At 39.0% G+C, this 18,944-nt stretch overlaps 1 protein-coding gene across 3 annotated transcripts in view; it reads right to left on the bottom strand.

Moving 5' to 3' along the window:
- Window positions 1-18,944, bottom strand: part of FGFR2 (fibroblast growth factor receptor 2) — a 135,544-nt gene that overhangs the window by 47,602 nt on the left and 68,998 nt on the right. The window lies entirely within an intron of this gene.

Consider the following 18,944-nt stretch of genomic DNA (forward strand, 5'->3'; position numbering starts at 1 on the left):
GTCCATGTTCCTATTGCCAAACCCTTTGGATAAGGTGGAAGTGAGCCACACTGTTTTTATTATAAATATATACATTGCTTCAATAACCAACTAAATATCCTATCTGGGAAAATGATGTAACAGGGAAAGTGAACACTGAAAGTGAAGGAAGAAGGAGTTATGAAAGTGAAAAAACCCAAAGAGCAAGTTTGAATGTTATATTTAAAAAAACCCAAAACTAAAGCAGGAATGTTATGTTTAAAGCAAAATTTTAAAACAAAGATAACACAGTTGGCTTCAGTTGTTATACCACAATCAGATAGCATAATGAGCTGACTGATTTTAATTTCTGTTAAGACATTAGTACTACTAAGAAGAGATATGTTTATTATGGCATCATTTATCTTTGCATTACTTCTCCTGCTTTAGATTCTAGGAAACTAAAAAAAGAATAATTGGAGTGGCTCTGAGTCAAAGAATACCCTAGATGCACAACAGGGCTACCATCAACCATTACCTCACATCTTCACTCTGGAGTTGCATCTGGAATAACCACAGGGGAGCTGTTTTCAGAAAATGCTCCACAAACCCTACTGCATGTTCAAAGTTCATTTTATACCCTTCTAGATGCTGCCCATAACTTTCTACTACTATTGCAAGAAACAACTATTCCCATTTTTATTATCATTAAGTGTTAGGCAAGACACACAGTTTTTCCAAAGTTCAGAACTCAGGAGATCATTCTGTGGTTTAGGCCTTTATAAGATGTGGTACCCAGTATAAAAGGAATGTTATCATTCAGGCCCATCATCCAGCAGTACACACAATGTCTGTTCTCTAAAGATGAACATTTGGGATAATGTGGAACAGACTAGCTGGCTAAGTACATTTGTTTGTGGGTGGGGGTTGGGGGGTTATTCATATGCCTGGTTTTATACATATGGTTGTATACCATATGATTGTTTGGTAATTCGTATAATTCCTATCAACTGATAACTGCCTTATAACTATACATAACCTGCCCTCCTTACAATATTTCAAATAAATCAGAAGACTGCATCTTATTCTGTAGTTTACTATTCCAAAATATAAATTTTCTACCCAACTTCTGTCTCCTTGTTTACTTGGTCTCATTCTAATAACTTTGCAGCTCCCAACATAAACATCAGTTCTCAGATAACAAACATCCAATTACTGGAAAAGGAACCAAATGACATTTGTTGTTGTTGTGTCCCTCCAACTCATTTATTACTTATGGTCATCCTAAAGCAAATCTATCATAGGGTTTTCTTGACAAGTTTCATTTTGAGGGGGTTTGCCATTGCCATCCTCTGAGGCTGAGACAGTGTGACTTGCCCAAGGTCACCCAGTAGTTTTTATGCTTGATCAGGGATTTGAACCCTGGTCTTTATAGTTGTAGTCCAGCACTCAAACCACTACACCTATGCTGGCAATTTCCTGTTAGCATATTCATTATTATTTCCTAATCATCTTCATATAATCATAAATATTGATAAATGGATCTTAATAAGATTATACCCTATATTTACTTATTTACTACTACTACCCTATAATTTCACTGATACAGTCCAACATCCTTTCCTGAAATCTGTACATTTCAGTTCATCTGAATTCCATTTCATCTGAATTCATCTGAATTATTTCATAGGAATCTTGCAGTATTTAGATTAATAGTTCTTTTTAAGCCACTGAAAATAGAAAAGCATTCAAACACTAGAGGCAAAGTATTTTCTTCTTAATATTGGAAGCTAGCAAGTAACATGTCAACAAATATCAAGCACAACAATGTTTTCATTTCCATTCTATCTCATCAGAGGTAATTTTGTTTATTTAGATGTTTATATTGTCTATCCATTTTTTTCTTTTTACTGATTCTGCCTAGCTTTCAAGATCTCTGTCTCTCCACACCACTGCTTATCCCATTCAACAGGTTATCTTGAGACCTACCCACCTGTCCAACTAGCCTAGTTGTATACACCTAAATCTGGATCCAATTCCCTGTTTGCATGATGCTTTAGAAGTACTAAATCCAATGTTCATCCTACGTAGAGCAGTCCCACTGAAATCAATTATACTAGAAAAGAGGAGGAGGAGGAGGAGGAGGAGGAGGAGGAGAGAGAAACAAAAAATACATTTCATTGGGGAACATCTCTCCAGTCAACCCACTCTTTGAGGAGATAGGGAAGATTCTGAGAAGTACTGTATATATTCATGTATAAGTCTAGCTATTTAGTAAAAAATTGACCCCAAAACCAGAGTCGACTTATGCATGGGTCAACATGAGTACTATACTTTAACTCAGGGGTAGGCAAGCTTTTTGAGCCAGGGGCCGGGTTGCTGTCCCTCAGACAACTGGGGGGCCGAAGCCAAAAATTAAATAATTTTTAAAAAATTTAAAAATTAAATTAAATAAATAAACCGGGACAAATGTAGAACAAAATTTTCAAATGGAGGACACTTTTTTAAAAAAAATGGAGGACACGCAAAAAAATTTGCTGATTTTTAAAAAAATGTTAATATAAATGCATGTTTTGGAGGCTTCTATAGACAATTGCCCCCCTTGCCCGTCGCTTGCCCCCCTTGCCTGCCGCTTGCCCCCCCTTGCCCGCCTCCTCCTGATAGGCCAAAGGCCCCACGCCCTCACGCGAGAGGCCAAAGGCTCCGGCAGCAATCGGCAGCAGGACCGGGCGGGGGCCGGTCCCAAGGCCTTGCCGGGCCGCATCCGGCCCGCGGGCCGCAGGTTGCCTACCCCTGCTTTAACTCTTATTTTAAAAAAGGAACTATCCCCTAGCAGCATACTACAAGGCAACATCCTTACATAACCGGTGACTTTTGCAATACCTTTCAAAAAATTATTTCACAGCTTTATAGGAAAGCAGGTTTAAAACAAGGGTGGAAACAACATGGACCATGGATTGCCATTCTATTCCGTCAATTTTAATGGTGCCCTAAAGTGCCCAACAGCCTAGTCACCAAGAAAAAGGCAGCAAAAAGTTTCATTTTTCTGTGAGTGAGAGTTCCTTCTTTGAAACAAGGTTCGTGATCGTCCCAGAAGTACTAATCTATTTGGAAACAACGTGACTTGAAAAAAGGGAGCGTCTATGTTTTTTTTCCCAAAGGAAGGTGGAGCCTGTCTCAAAGGTAAACTACATTTCTGTTGATTTTCTGCAACAATTTAAAACTAATTAAAAACTAAATATCAGGTAAAATCAATAACATAAAGCCAGTGGGAGAGGAATTATATCAGAAATGTTTATAAGAAAGGAAAGGCAATATAAATAAATAATGGGAGCCAAAGTAAACAATTAAGCCTGTAATACATATTCAGAGGTAATTGTATTGGCCATACTTCAAAATAAAACAAAATCCAAAACCAACAAAAGAGGGATTCCTTTATTGCCCAGCCAAAATGCGAAGAGCACATAATGTAAGCATTCAAAGCTCCACTGGCTTCTTCATCAGGATAAAGATATTTAAAGATAAAGATAAATGTGATGGTGCTGGTGTCACAGGTCCACATTTTGTTCAGATGTTGTCTCTTCAAACAATCCGTACAAATTGTTGGCCTGCTACTTTAAAACAACAACAACAACAACAACAACAACACACACACATTTTTTGCCTGAAGAAGCCAGTAAAGCTTCAAAAGCTTGGATTATATATTTTGTACATTTTGGCTGGCCAATAAAGGTATCACTCTTTTGTGGGTTTTAGATACTTGGTAGGTCTTCTCACAAGCCCTGGTGAGATGCCAATATTCCCAAAACAGGGACAGTTAAAGCATCTATACAAACACTTTCAGCAAAGCCTTTCAAAATTAAGATTATCCACGAACACAGGAAGTGTAACTCCACCATTCTTCCCATTTTTGCCCTCAAAATTTACATTTCACATCTAAAACAACCCTCTCTGTTTTGCCTTTTCAGATGTAGAAATAGCATAAATTGAAAATAAACGTAAGTTGCAAATTGTGGTTTAATGTAAATGTTACTGTTTTTATAATCCAGGAGAAAACTTATAGAAGACCCCTCCTTTTACCTAAATAAGCTCTAGCACCATCTCCCCAATCCCTCCTTTAGTATCACAAAAAGGAGAAAAAATAGCAATTATGATCTCCCTTTAATGGAAACCTTACACCACCATCCAAAACATATTACAACTGCCTTCAGTATAAAATGAAACCTTAGAGAATATTATTTAAAATATTTTTAGAAAGTCAGTAGGCCTCATGTTTCATTTATCCACATCAGGATTTGATTTCCTTTGTGACCTTACTTCTTGCCCTAAAATAAGTGAGCAACCAATCCTCCTTGAAACCCTCCCCAATATTGTATGCGGGGGGAACCTCACCCATACGCTTACATTAACACACAATGTGTTTTATTTCACTGAAAGCTATTTAACTTTTAGCCACATACCCTAGATCACCTGATGTATAACAGCTGAACTGATCTTGGATTCTTTGGTTCCAAAATGTTTAAGGGAGTGTGTGGATGTTAATGTGTGTGTAAAATAATGGCTGTGGATGATTAAAAGTTTTTTAAAACCCTATTACCAAAGTATTAGATATTTTAGAAAGGCATTCCGTGCAACAGCTGGACTCAAGGTACTTTGACTACTAACAAATGTCCTTCATTGGATGAAACATTAAATTGTGGACCAATTTTCAGTTCACAAAGCATGATACATGCATGAGCAGAATAACTGATGCCAAAAGAATTAGGTTTTTTGCACATAGGTTTCCCAATCCCACAAGCTGTGAATTGTAAGCAGGTAACCGGCATGAAACAAAACAGAACTCACCACTGGAAATGTAAAGTATGTCTGGAGTCTTCTATCAGCTACTTTGTTAAGTAAAGTGTCTTAACTTTTTAGTTAAGTAACTAAACTTAAGTATAGTTAAGCAACTTAGCTAAATAACCTCTCCTGGCCCAATCCCCCCCACCTCGCCAAAGGTAATAGAAACATTATTCACTCATGCTCTGATCACTGGCAGAATGGACCTCCTCCTCCTCATGCAGTTGAGGTGTCTGTGTTTACAATTGTGGCAATAACATGACAATCATGACTAAGCATCAGTTGTGAATGAAAAACAGTTATAGGTCCAAAACACACTGAAGAAATAATCCAGTTTGAGGTTGCTTTAACTGTCCTGGCTCATTGCTAGGGAATCCTGGGAATTGTAATTTATTGTGGCACCAGAACTCTCTGGCAGAGGTGGCTAAATGTCTCACAAAAACCACAGTTCCCAGAATTCCAGGGCAGTTAAAGCAGTCTCAAAGTGGATTATTTCTGCAGTGTGTTTTGAATCTTTCATGAGTAAATTTAAGAAAATGTTCCATATTCCATAATCACTACTTATACATGACTGTGACACTATTACACAATCACAAGTCTCCCCCACTCCCTAAATCTATTTTACCAATCATCAGCCGCATCTGGGAAGAAGGAGGCCCATTCTGCTGGTGATTGGAGCATGCATGAATGTTTCCATCAGGTATGGGGAGGGACAGGAGAAGTTATTTTCTGTACTATACTGCACTAAATTACTTAGTATACTTCACTAAGTAACTTTGGCTGACCTGAACCAGACACTCTCTCTCTCTCTCTCTTGGTACAGAATTCAGGTCAATACTTGCCATCTTCATTGCCCTTTGTGTGTGTGTGTGAGGGGGGAGAATATTTGAACACATTATGACAACCTGTTGAAAATAAGTGTCAGCCACCACAAAACATTTTGGCCCCTCTTGAGAGTAAAAAGACCTGCCTTCCCCTTCCCCCCTCCAGAGCAACAATAGCAAAACACCTTGGGTTTTTTTGTACAAAATGTGTTTTAGGCAAGAACCCATACATTTTCTGAACAAAAAAAGCCTTCGTGAAATTTTTGAAAAATACAAACCACACACACACACACACATCAGAATGAGCAGAACTTCTTAATGTTGTTCAGCAGGAAGGAGGGGAAACTGATTTTTTTATTGTTTAAATGCAAATTGAAGTGAACATTTACATCCCTACTCACCAAAAGAAACTGGCCTGATACACAGCAGAGCTTGGAAAAGTTACTCTTTTGGACTACAAGTTTCTCAGTCTCCAGGCCTGGAAAACCATTGGCCATGCTGATTGGAGGATTCTGGAAACTGTTCAAAACAGTAACTTTTCCAGACTCTTTTGGCATGAGTTTCCCACTGTTGTAAACATACAGATTCAGATAATCTCTTCCAGGCATAGAAGGAATGTGCAAGAAAAATTGAAAGAGTGCACAGACTAGCTCCACCCCTTCCCCCTGATGAATGGATGTATATACACCCCATGTATACATTTGGAGTCCACGAGAAGAGGTCCTATGTATTTACTGATGTGTAAATGTAGAGCTCTTCCATGCAGTGAGAGGTACCCTGCCCAGCATTCTTCTTTGCACAGAAGAGCTCAGTTCGGGGACATTGGTAAGTGCATACTATGCCTTTCAATGCACTTCAAATGTATGAATGGTTAGAGTTTGCTGGCAGGGGATGTGCTGGCATGAGGACAAAGCTTGGTCAATGGCCCTACAATTCCCTTGTATGCTCATTCAATATATTGTAGGGGTCATGTAAACCTTCTATAACCAGGGTTACCACTTCAGGATTGTTCCAGGCACCGAAGTTCCTGAGGCCTAGGAATGGTCCTTGGTGATGCTATTGAACTTTAAGCATTTAGTACCAATCACAGTTTCTCGCAGTTTGTGATTCAAACACACACTCACAAAAATGTATTTTCCTCTTTGGAAAGTAAGAGAGAAATCTGAGCTAAAGGGGGGCTGTTCCCACATCAAGGTGAAGGATTACTCGTTCTCATTTAGTTAAGGAGACAGGATGAGGGACATTTGGTCTTAGCCTACTTGCTTCTACCTAAAAGGTGGATGTAGAGCAGACTGGAGGATATACAATGACTAGGAGGCAAGGAGGAAGCTACCTGTCAGGTATGTGTAACAAATCAATTTGTACAATAACAAATCAATTGAAAACTGTGGCAAGCTTTGGCTCTGCAAACTGAAGTGGAAGTTAGTCCTCTTGACTTGAGCTGAGCCCAATTGGAGAATTTGTACCCTTGCTTCCCATCTGGAGATGACTGGAGAAAACTGGAGCCTCATTCCAACTGTTCCTAATTCCATGTTTTTTCCAGTTTGGGAAAGCTTCCAGGACAACGCCACATTCCTGGCAGAAAGTGGCATCTAGAAGAACCATTCAATGAGCTATGCACAATATTAACATCAATGCTATTTTAGTGTCATAAAACTGCACATGTGAATTGACCTGAGTTATAAACCTACAGTTTGTGAGGGCAAGCCTGAAAGAATTCAAAGTACTTGGTTTCTTTTTAAAACTATGTAATAATCAGTATATATAGATTTTAAACATATTATTTCAGCAATAATGCAGGCCTGGAAACCTAAAACTGTGGTCCTGTCCTCTAGTAATATGAAATAGTTTTGTAAGGAGATTATGAAATGAATGGTAAAGGCTTCAAATAAACCACAATAGTAGCCATAACCTAATTTGCACAGGGATGAGATTGTCTCTCATTTGAACCATTGTTGTTGTTGCGTCCCTTCAAGTTGTGTCCGTAAGGCAAACCTATCTTAGGGCTGTCTTGGCAAGATTTGTTCAGAGGAGATTTGCCATTGCCTTCCCCTGAGGCTGAGAGCATGATGTGCCCAGTGGGTTTCATGGCCAAGCAGGGAGTTGAAACTGGGTCTCCAGAGTTGTAGTCCAGCACTCAAACCACTACACCATGCTGCTCTTACCTTATTATATAATACAGCCAACAAATACCAGATGCTGTAGGCTATATTTCAGATGAAGGAACTGACAAAACTACTTGTAAGTTTGCCTTGTCTAAGAAAACCCTATGAAATCCATGGGATTGTCATAAATTGACAGGCAACTTGAAGGCATGCATGCACGCATACACACACAAACACATATACACGCACATACCATTTCATAATTAGTACATATAAAATATACATAGTAATAGGCAGACACAATACGTCAGTTTGTGTCTCTTCATTTGATAATTTTTTCCTTGACAGCAACATATTATTGATGATTGCTTAAAGACTGTGATTCATATGTGTTTGGCTCCATGTGTCTCTCAGAACTTGGCCATGCATCCTGACTAAATATGGTAATTTAACACATTAAACATTACATTGTTATACAGCAACTGCTATACAGGCAAGCAGCAGTAGTAATAAGAGACTCTCTGGCACATTCAACAAAAGTAGCATTTGAGAAAACCTCTCAAAGACAAAGGCTAGCTCCAACATACAAAATACTGTTAGCGTATGCTAAATAAATACACTGTATTAGTCTTGTGGAGACCAATTCTTTTTGGGTCTGCTTCTAAAAACAGTTAAAGAGAATCTTTATTAAATTTTATTCAAAATGAAACATTGTTAAAGTAAGTTAAAAAAACAAACAAACACCAAAACCTACATAGCCTTTGCCTGCCCAGAGCCATAAATCCATCAGCTTTCAGTATATTTATTCTCCTATTTACTCCAGCACAATGAGGTCAAAAAGGCATGTGGGAAATAAATCTCTGCTAATCTAAATGTTATAGCTTAGCCACTTTGACCATTTTCATGCCTTGCTTGCATAAAACATGCCAACATCATCAGAGGTAAGAAGGAAAAGAGCTTTTACATGCAAAGAAAAAAATATGCTGGACAGTGAAATCTACAAATGACTCACGGATTGGGTTTCTCTGATACTGCAGAGTCAATAAAAAAGGTCCTCACATACATTAATCAAAACTGTGGCATTCTGTTTCTTACTGAATGGCTTCAATGGATTCATTATGCAGTATTTAGAAAACATAAACAGCAAAGAGGTGTATAAACCACCATCAATGAGGGTCGACATTTTGTAGTGGAGGAGAGCTGTAGAGAAAAGAGGTATGTAGTAGTAGCCTATGGGGAAGCTACCACATACCTTTCAACTTTTCACAGATGAAAACCAGGGTGCATGTGGGCCACCTACATGAGAGTAGTCAAGATATATAAAGTTATTAAAGAAGAAGAACATACAAGGTGGAGAGTCTGTAGAAGTTTGCTTTTGCTTGAGCCTACTGAGAAGGGCAAAATTCTGCCCTTTCATCTCCGCCTAATTAATTGAGAGCAAACTACTCTTGCATTTTGAACTCAGTTCACACTAAGGAAGTAAGCTGAGGACAAATGGGGGAATAGGAGGAGGAAACCAAAACTGGGACATTTTAAAAACAGATGAAAAAGTAGGCAGGCAAAGGATTAATCAGAACTGTCCCTCCCAAATCTGGACAGTTGAAAGGTATGCTATCATTTCACCTGAATGGGAACTGAGTGTTGCCATGCTTTGTCTGCAAATGTGTCTGACCAAATCATAGCTGGTAGCTTGGTCTAACACCTCTCAGCATATTCCTCTCTGTAGTCAGGTATAATTTCTCTTAGAGCATGGAAAGGTTCCCTTTTGGACCACAACTCCCATAATCCCCCAAACAGCCTAGCCAGAACATGCTGACTGGGTGATCTTGTGAACTGTAGTTTTTTTGTTTTGTTTTTAAAAATGCACACAAACTTTCCCAAACTCACAGACAGAGTTTGGGAAAGTCTATGTGCCTTTTCTACAGTGTAAAAACTCAAGTAATAGATTGTTTTTAAGTGGAAGCTAAACATTACTCTCAAGATCCAAAGTTATCTGAGCTTGTCTGTTTTCTCAAGCTCCCATCAGCAGCCAGAAAATAAATGATTTATGAGGACCTGTGCTATGTCACGATGGCAAGCATAAACCATTACAAATTCCATTGTATTTGCTCAGTGACATGGAGAGGTAGAGTTGATTTGCAAGTGCTGTTTAGTGAGTAAACAGGTGTACACAACATGTCAGCACTAATCAATGTCATGTGTTATACGGTGGGAAGGAAAGGTGCCTCTTTTCAAACTGTATCACCATTAAAACCGGCTTCTATTCTGTATGAGGGCTGGACAGATACTACGTTGGTGAAACCTATTTGAGGTTCCTTTTTACTAGTGCCTTGATATCTACCAAACAAACCCAAAGTGCAGAACAATGATTCAGGCAGGTATATGTACGTTAAAAATAGGGTTCCACATAGTACAAACTCAGCTGAGGGCAAATATCTATTTCTGGATGTCTCCCTAGATTTCTTTGTTTCACCTCCAAAACTGGAAAAGGGGTAGCTGTGGCAAGAAAGCCACAAAATTCTACTCTAAATCTCCAGATGTAGCAGTATATCCTAAACTACTTTCTGCCTACCTCTGTTCTATGTAAATGTAAGCCCAGCATAACTCCAGTTCAGAAACTGAGGAAACTCTACTCTTTCATTCTCTCTTGCACACCAAGAACAAGAATTCTTTTGCTAAAAATCTAAATGAATGCAATGTCATTCTTTGCTCCGACCAATTTCAAATATTGGAACTGTGCTTAGCATGGGAAAAATTCAAGTGCCCCAACTGTTTTAGCACCCATTTTGATGACCCACATGATTCAGAATTCTGCAAATTACACACAGAACCAAAATTAGTACAGCAGGCAGGAGTTGGAGAGTAGGAATGGGAATCATGCCACCCTTCAGGTGTTATCATATTACAATGCCCAGAATTCCTCACCTATCTAGCACTTCTGGAAATTGCAATCTCACAATATGCCAAAGACAACACGGTACCCACTCACAATGTAGAGCACAGAAAGATTAGCTGTGGAGGGGCAAAATGAAGGACTACTGAGTTTTAGTAAAGCTCAATAGGCTGACAGAGCAGAGCTTGGAAAAGTGGCTCTTTTGGACTATAGATGCCAGAATTCCCCAGCCAGCATGATCCAAGGTATTCTGGGAACTACGATCCAAACAACAACAACAACCCACCAATGTCTACAATGGGAGGGGAAGGAAAGAGATAACATGAACATATAGAAAGTTAGATCAATATAGTGATATATTGGCTATTCTGAAATAAAAATGAGGCAAATACAGTGTTTTGACTGACTGATGATGTCAGAGTTTTCTAACTGTTGAGACTCTTTCATGAGTTGGGATTAGAGCTGACAGGTAGGTCTGTTGGAAGCTTTATAGATCAGCAATACAATTAACAGTCACATTCATCAGTCATGACTAGATACAGTGAAACATTAAATTTGAATCATTAGGAAAACTATGTCTTCTTGAAACACTACTGAATGTTATTACTGGAAATTATATCCATTTTTAAAAGCCATAAAGACATGTTGGCAGCGTTAACTTAACAGTGAGCATGCTGACCTATTAATCAATAGTCTGTGTGTGCAATAAAAAAAAACATTTACAGCTTCTGTTTGACTACCTATCTAAAATCTGATTCCTCGGCATCAAAGAACTGTCATCTAGGCCAGTCTTTCTTTCTTTCTTTCTTTCTTTCTTTCTTTCTTTCTTTCTTTCTCAGTGTTGTTTAATCTTTAAAGAAATTTGCCTGGCAAGTTTGGCTTGTACCTCTGTCTCTGTTTTCATCACCGATTTAATCTTTAGCAGTGTTCAGGAATCGGTATCTTTACAAAACTCTCAAGTATGTTGACTAAGACCATATTTGAATCACACCATAATTTACATTTCATAAAGCAGCTGGGATGAGTTCACATGAAGCTGCTTCTCTTGGCATGGAAACTGACTGGGTGACCTTAGGCAAGCTGCACAGCAAGTCACACAGCCTCAGAGAATGGCAATGGCAAACTCCCTCTGAAGAAACTTGCCAAGAAAACCCCATGATAGGTTTATTTTAGGGTCACCATTCATTGGAAATGACTTGAAGGCACACAACAACAACATAGCTAATTCTGGATTTTGGGGCCACTTTTTCTTGATTTCAAGCCATGTGTTCTCTGGTCTTCAAGAGACACATTAAGGGTCAGCTGATTGAATTGGTCACCAAAAAACAACCCTGTAGGTAGTTCTGTGACATCTAGGAGAGCTTATGGAGTCATTTTGTCTAATTTGTTTTCTTTTTAGAAGACTTATAAATCATCTTTTAATGTAATCCACTCCCAAGACACTATTATACTGCATTTAAAACACACAATACAAGAAATAAACACCCTTGCCAGAGTTCTTGGTGAATCTGATTCTATGGATGAAATTTTGCTTCTCCATCTCAATCTGTAACAAGTAGAACAGGAGAAGTGACTTAGGCGGGTTATAGACTGCCGCTTTGAGGCGGTCTGCCGCCGCCGCCGTTTGCCCCGTAAGGGAGCCGTCGCAGCCACACTGCGCGGCTCCCTTGCGGAGCATAAAAGAAGCTCCAAAATGGAGCTTCTTTCTGCGGCGCCCTAATGACATCGCGAGGCGCCGCTGGCGCACTCGTGACGTCATTAGCGCCGTGACACGTTTGGGTGCACAGTGTCCGATATGTAAAGATGGCGCCGGCTGTGTGGAACGGCCGGCGCCATATTGTATGGACAGAGTCCGTACTAGAGCCAGGGGTGTCTAGAAGAGACACCCCCTTTTTAAAATGGGACTTCCTGCGGACATCCCAAGTGGCGGTCTATAACCCGCCTTAGAAAGGTTGGGATGTGTGAGAAATGAAGCAAACATGCACATGCAGAGCATGAATCCTTGCTAACATTACTGGGCCTCTACAGATGGATGGCTCAATGTTGCCTCTTTGAGCCCTGGATAGAGGCTGTGGCAACCACACGCCGTGGCCTCCTCAAGGAGCAACAACAAAGCCTAGAAGGGGCGTCATAAGTGCTGCAGCGCAGCGTCACAATGGCTCTTCTGTGCAGTGACGTTTGGGCACTGTGCCCGGCGTGCGTCATCATGGCACATGCCGTGTAGACAGGTGCATGCCATGCTGGCCACCAGACAGTGCGGTAAGGGCTCTGAGCATGTGAACACTCAGCCCTTACTGCACGTACAGGCCGACACAAAGTGCCGGTCTGCATCGTCCCACTGTCTCTGGTTTTCAGAGCAGCTCAGAGTGCCTAAGCTTTCAGAGATGAGAGACATTTAATAAACATTTGGCTATACATTTTCAGCATTATTGGATGCTGTTTTGTATCTCAGTGATAGCAATCCAGGTACATCCAGGTGAAAATCCTGCCCAAACCCAGCAGAAACAATGACCATAATGAGGAACAAGAGGAAGAAAAGTAACAGCAACTATAGCTTGATGAGAGTGGAAAGACATAGCATAAGATAACTGGACATTAAATAACTAGATTTTTAAAGAAATATACCACTATGACTCCTCTGGAGCTACACTGGCTTGAATTCTATTACTATTACCAACTAAAGTAGATCCAGTAATTAATTAACAATTAGTCAACACTTCTGAAAATCATATTGATCTAACGAGTATATTCTAATTTAGATTGCCAATAGGATTCAAGCCATTGCAAGCACATTTCACATAGTGAAAATGGATGTGTAGTCATTTCTATTCATATTGACTGGAGATGAAGAGGCACATCCTGTACCCATATCACCAAACCAGTATCAAAATATAGTCTTTAAAAGTGTAGGCATTACAGAGGTTTAAGAGATAAAATGTAGCACCAACTGGTCAGAAACTAGCAGCACATGACATGGATGTTCTTGTTTGAAAATGCTCACTCTTAATACCAGTCTGCCCTTAGCGTGGAAAAAAACTATTGTTAGGCTGCCACAGTGTGCATTTCATCAGCTTCCCCAAAGCAAAATGTGTCTCTGCTGAAAAGAGGCTGTAATGTCTATCTTGCTAATCTTGGAGTTAACCGATATGATCCCTTATATGGCACAGGCAAAAGCCAAAGCTTTAGAATATCTGAGCAAACACAAAAAGGTTTGCTCAAGTAAGGGAGAATATGGGAAATATAACAATGAATAGTGTTACTGAAAGATTAAAAAAAAAACACTTTTGGATTAGAGAAAGAATTAAAAAAAAAACCAATACCCAAATTTCCCCAGACAAGGCTGAAAGTAGAAATAAGAACGACACTTCTAGATTCTGCATCAGGTTTCTCCTGGCAATATATCTCCATGTTTTCCTAAGCTCCAGAGAAGATAAGAATGCCAGGAGATGAAATCATATGTGTCAAATCCATCAGAGAATAGCCCTTACCATGGTACTGTGAGATGGGCATACCAAATTCAGCTGGAGATAAGAAACTTATACCAGATCTACTGGATGTAAAAGGAAAGAAGGTAAAGGGGATCAGACGATCTCTATTCCAGCCAAACAGGCACTAGTCTGGATCACAGTTTACAACAGTGCTATTCAAAGTGTTAATTCATAGATGGGTCCCTGAACCATCTGCTGCTGGTCCCTGAGAGGTTCCAGAAAAGACACAATTATAGTCAAAGGACATAAATATGGTACCCTGTCACAGGAAAAGAACAGGAAAAGGTTCTTTGTCTCCCACATCAGGTAGTTTAAGATAACACTGGTCTATTATACAGTTTTGATTTTATGTAACATAGAGACATATACACACAAACAAACACAGTCTTTGCATATCTCATGGGGTTTTTTCACTTGTAATTTCATTAAATAATATACTCTAAAGTCATTACCTTCCCCCTGAATGGCCACACAGTGTTTTCTCATCACTGTGAAGCACAGAATTCTTACTCTGGTGTTTTCATGCAGCTTGCCTAATAGTCACACTGTCTTCCTCTGCTGTTTTTGGGTTTGATGCCACTTAAAGGAGCACTGAGGGAGGGATGGAAGAGTTTTCTGTACAGTGTATGGAAGAAATGGGACAATGCCAGAAAAGGACAGAGCAAATATATGAGCTATTGAAAAACACACGGGCATGTAGTGGCAGGGGAAGAGGTTAGTGGGGTCTATGTGATCAAAAAGGTGCAATGCAAAGATGATGGTATTCATCCATCAAGTAACAGCACCTGGATTTTATGTATATGTGTAAGCCTTTGATAAGCTATGACAGTCACTAACAGCAAAGCACACAGCCCCTAGCTCTAAACAAATTGAGCAGATGATCTCCCGCTCTCTTTCTCTGAGCTAGGCATATGTGTATTGACAAAAGCTCATGCCAGGTGTAAAGTCCACAGTCAGGCTTTTCACTGCTTTGAAAAAACATTTCTTCCTTCTCACTTTATCCAAATACCTAGAGGCAAGGCACCAGTTTGTGGATTCCTGCCTGCCATCACCCCTGTCTCAGCATGTCCCAGCCCTCCAGTGCTCAGGTAAGTATGTCAGGTTTACCCTTGCTCCTGTAAAGAGTTCGTCAACAACAGCAAACATCTCTGCCAGAATGCAAGTTTCAACTTGGCTAGGCTACAAACATTTACCTCTTTCAATTTTGCATCAAATAAAGTTTCTTCATTTTGTTACTTTACTAGAATGGATATTTCCTTTGAAAAACATAATATGAATTAACAGACAAAAATGTATTAACATTTATTACAAATGAAAGAACCCAAAATTTATGTAATAAATGTATCTTAAATCAAATACAAGAGGGGAGCAGGGATGAATATAAAATCTTGAAGGGGCCTATGGCTTTTTTTTAAAAAAAGATACTATTTGTGGGAATGAGTAGACCAATTGATATCAGTGCTGTTACTGGCTTACATCCCATTAATTTAAATAAATCTCTTCAATGTAGGACTCCATCTGAACTCAAACCAGTAAAACTGCAAGATATGATGGCTTGGTCCTCATATTATGCCAAACTGCAGCTTTCACACATCATACACCAGAAAAACTTAACTTCTAGATGTATGGGCAAGGTATAGTTCATCATGTGCTTCTGTTTCGCATCTGCAATGTACTTTAGAATGTTGAGATGGAGAACACTTGGCAGCAGAATTGTAAATTTTAATTAACTCACCAAACTAGTTTGCAAATTCAATACAAAGCAACGTTTCAGACCTCAGTTTGCCAGGCAATTGTAAACCATAATTCATCCATTTAGATGACACTGTAAAGATAAGCAACTATGGTGGGGTTTTGTTGTTGTTGTTGTTAACTGCCCTCAAGTTGCACTGACTCATGGTGACCCTGTAGATGAGACATCGCCAAGATCATCTATCCTCCAGTGTTCTGCTTAGGTCCTGCAAATTCAGAACCCATGACCTCTCTGAATGAGTCAATCCCTCTGGTGTGTAGTCTGCCTCTCTTTCTACTATCCTCTATCTTTCCTAGCATTATTGTCTTTTCTAACGAACTGTGCTTTCTTATGATGTGGCCAAAGTACAACAGCCTTAATTTGACTATTTTGGCTTCCAAGAAGAGGCTTGATCTGTTCAAGGACCCATTTGTTTGCCTATTTGACTGACCACAGTATCCTCAGCACTCTTCTCCAGCACCACATCTCAAATGAATCGATATTCTTCTTATTGACTTTCTTCACTGTCCAGCTTTTCCTTCTATATATGGTGATAGGGAATACAATGCCTTGGGCAATTCTAACTCCGGTGTTTATTTGTACATCCTTACTCACTCAGGGCCAATTTTCTGATAAGGGACCATGTGGGGACTGTATAAACTTTCAAAAATGGCAAAAACTAGAGAAAATAAAACTAGAATTACTAGGTCTATATCTGGCTTTGGAGGGAGGATATATTATGCAGTGTGTGGGGGCCTACAATCTATTTAAAAGGTGGATTGCTCCTTTTGGATTTCCCCCCAGGGATGGTACAATGATTCTACTTTAATTGCCATGGCTCCATCCTATGGAACTCTAATGTAGTCAGATAGGCCCATGTGTTTGTAGTCACATAGTCCTATGTGTTTGTAGTTTTTGGTACAGTTAGCCCAAACTAAATATGCTATGTTCCTACTTCCCTATCCATGCATTCATTTCCACAGAACAAATCTAAACAGCTACTAAAATGCAAAGGGATCTTGTACATCTGAGATTGACTGAGCAAAAGAAGTTATAGCATCTGCTTCCATAGACTTGGTCTAAGCATCTGCATCTGAGGAAGCAGACCAAGTCTAAGAAGGCTTATGCTACAACTTATTTCTGAAGAAGCAGACTGAAGCCTATGAAAGCTCGTGCTGCCAACTTCTTTCTTTCAGTTAGTCTCTAATGTGCTACAAGATCTCTCTATGTACTTCTTTCACACAGTTAGTCTCAAAGGTGCTATAAGTTCTCCTTACTTACTGATATTCCAGACTGACACAGCTACATCTCTGAGAGCTACTAACATTTTGTTTAGAACTGTATTATTTTTTTCTCAAAGATAAACCTTTTTACCTGAGATGAGGTACAAAAAATCAGTTTATTGTACAATATGTTCCCAATCAGTACATTTCACAATGAGAAAAGAGAATCTGTTTTTCATAATATGGCACTCAAATTTTTACCAAAGCTGAGCTTCTATTGGGGAAGCACTTTTATATTCTCCAAATTTAAAGTGAAATACTATGAATCAAGAAGACAGGCATTCTCTATGCTTTGCTACTACATTGTTATTTTCACTGTGTGCAGAATTCCTTGCTTAAAGAAAGGCCACATGTCACTGGTAAAGCACATGGCTTGCATGCAAGAGGTCTCAGGTGCATCCCAAAATATCTATAAATAGGATTGTGAAAGACTCTTTCCTGAAGCCCTGGAGAGCCACTGTCAGTCAGTGTAAACAATACTGACCCAGTTATACCAATGTGATTACAAAAGTGTCACTGATGTTCACATGATTCTATTAACTATGTGGTAAACTACACAAGACCACTTGGCCCCCATGCCTGCATCCTTCAGCTAAGCATGTATAAACTTTTGAAAATGACTAATTTAGTTATTTGATGGCAAATCTCTAGTCTATTTTTTACAAAACCTTGGAACAACAACAGAAGTGCTATCCTTCTGATAGCCACCCTCCTATAGTACACATACAAGAGATATTATACTATTGTCACTTAAAAGAATTGTGGAACATTGTGAAAGGTTGACATGCTTTGGAAACATTCAACCAGAGTACTAATATGGAAGGCCCCCAAGGCCACCCTTAGTTAATTCCTGGAAACAAAGGAAATGTTTCTATTATTAGCAGTACCTCTCTGGTGCTTTGGGAAAAGAGGGCTACTGAAACGTGAAGGCAGGCACATGATTCCTTATGCACACCTTTTCAATGTTGTATTTTTTGGGCTCCTGAAGTTAAATCTACCCTTCACTTATCTTATACAAACCCAAGGACTTCACCAAGTTACTACAAGGGCATAAATGCAAGGCCAATTGCTTCATGAGCCTGTCTGAATACATCTATCCATACACTGAAATCAAATGCAGTGTTGAAACTGCAGGGCTTTGGAACAGAGAATGTGACACATATTTGCGTGATTCCTTCTGCTTTCTTGTGTTTCAATACTGCCCTATTCTACTTGGGTCTGTGATAATCATTAGTTTACCATAACATCAGGCATACAGGTCGAGTCTATATTATCCAGAATTACGAAGTTCAAAATACAATCAAAGCTTTTTCCCTGAGTGCCTGAGATAGTGACACTTTTGCTTTCTGATGATTCAGTGTACACAAACTTTGTTTCATGCACAAAATTATTTTTTAAAATATTGTATAAAATTACCTTCATGCTATATGAGTATATGAAGCATAAATGGATTTTGTGTTTACACATGGGTCCTTTCTCCAAGGTATTTCATTATGTATATATATGCAAATACAAGTATTCCAGAATCCATAAATAAATAAATAAATAAATAAACAAACAAACAAACAAACAAACATACAAAACATTTTTGGTCCCAAGCATTTCAGATAAGAGAGATTCAACCTGTACTATGATTATCAAGAAATAAATGATAACTTCCAAAGGCAAATACCATTTACTTCTAAAATGAAATAAAGTATCTACTTCAGACTGATAGCTGCACTAATTTCTCACTTTTTAACAGGTTTATAGTTGATTAATTTCTATTGATTGTTTAGTTTAATTCTATTTAACTTCTTTTATTTTTTGAATGTCAGCTTTT

The sequence above is a fragment of the Sceloporus occidentalis genome, unplaced genomic scaffold (assembly GCF_023333645.1).
Source record: "Sceloporus occidentalis isolate IW3139 unplaced genomic scaffold, rSceOcc1.0.p SCAF_2, whole genome shotgun sequence".
Taxonomy (NCBI): Eukaryota; Metazoa; Chordata; class Lepidosauria; order Squamata; family Phrynosomatidae; genus Sceloporus; species Sceloporus occidentalis.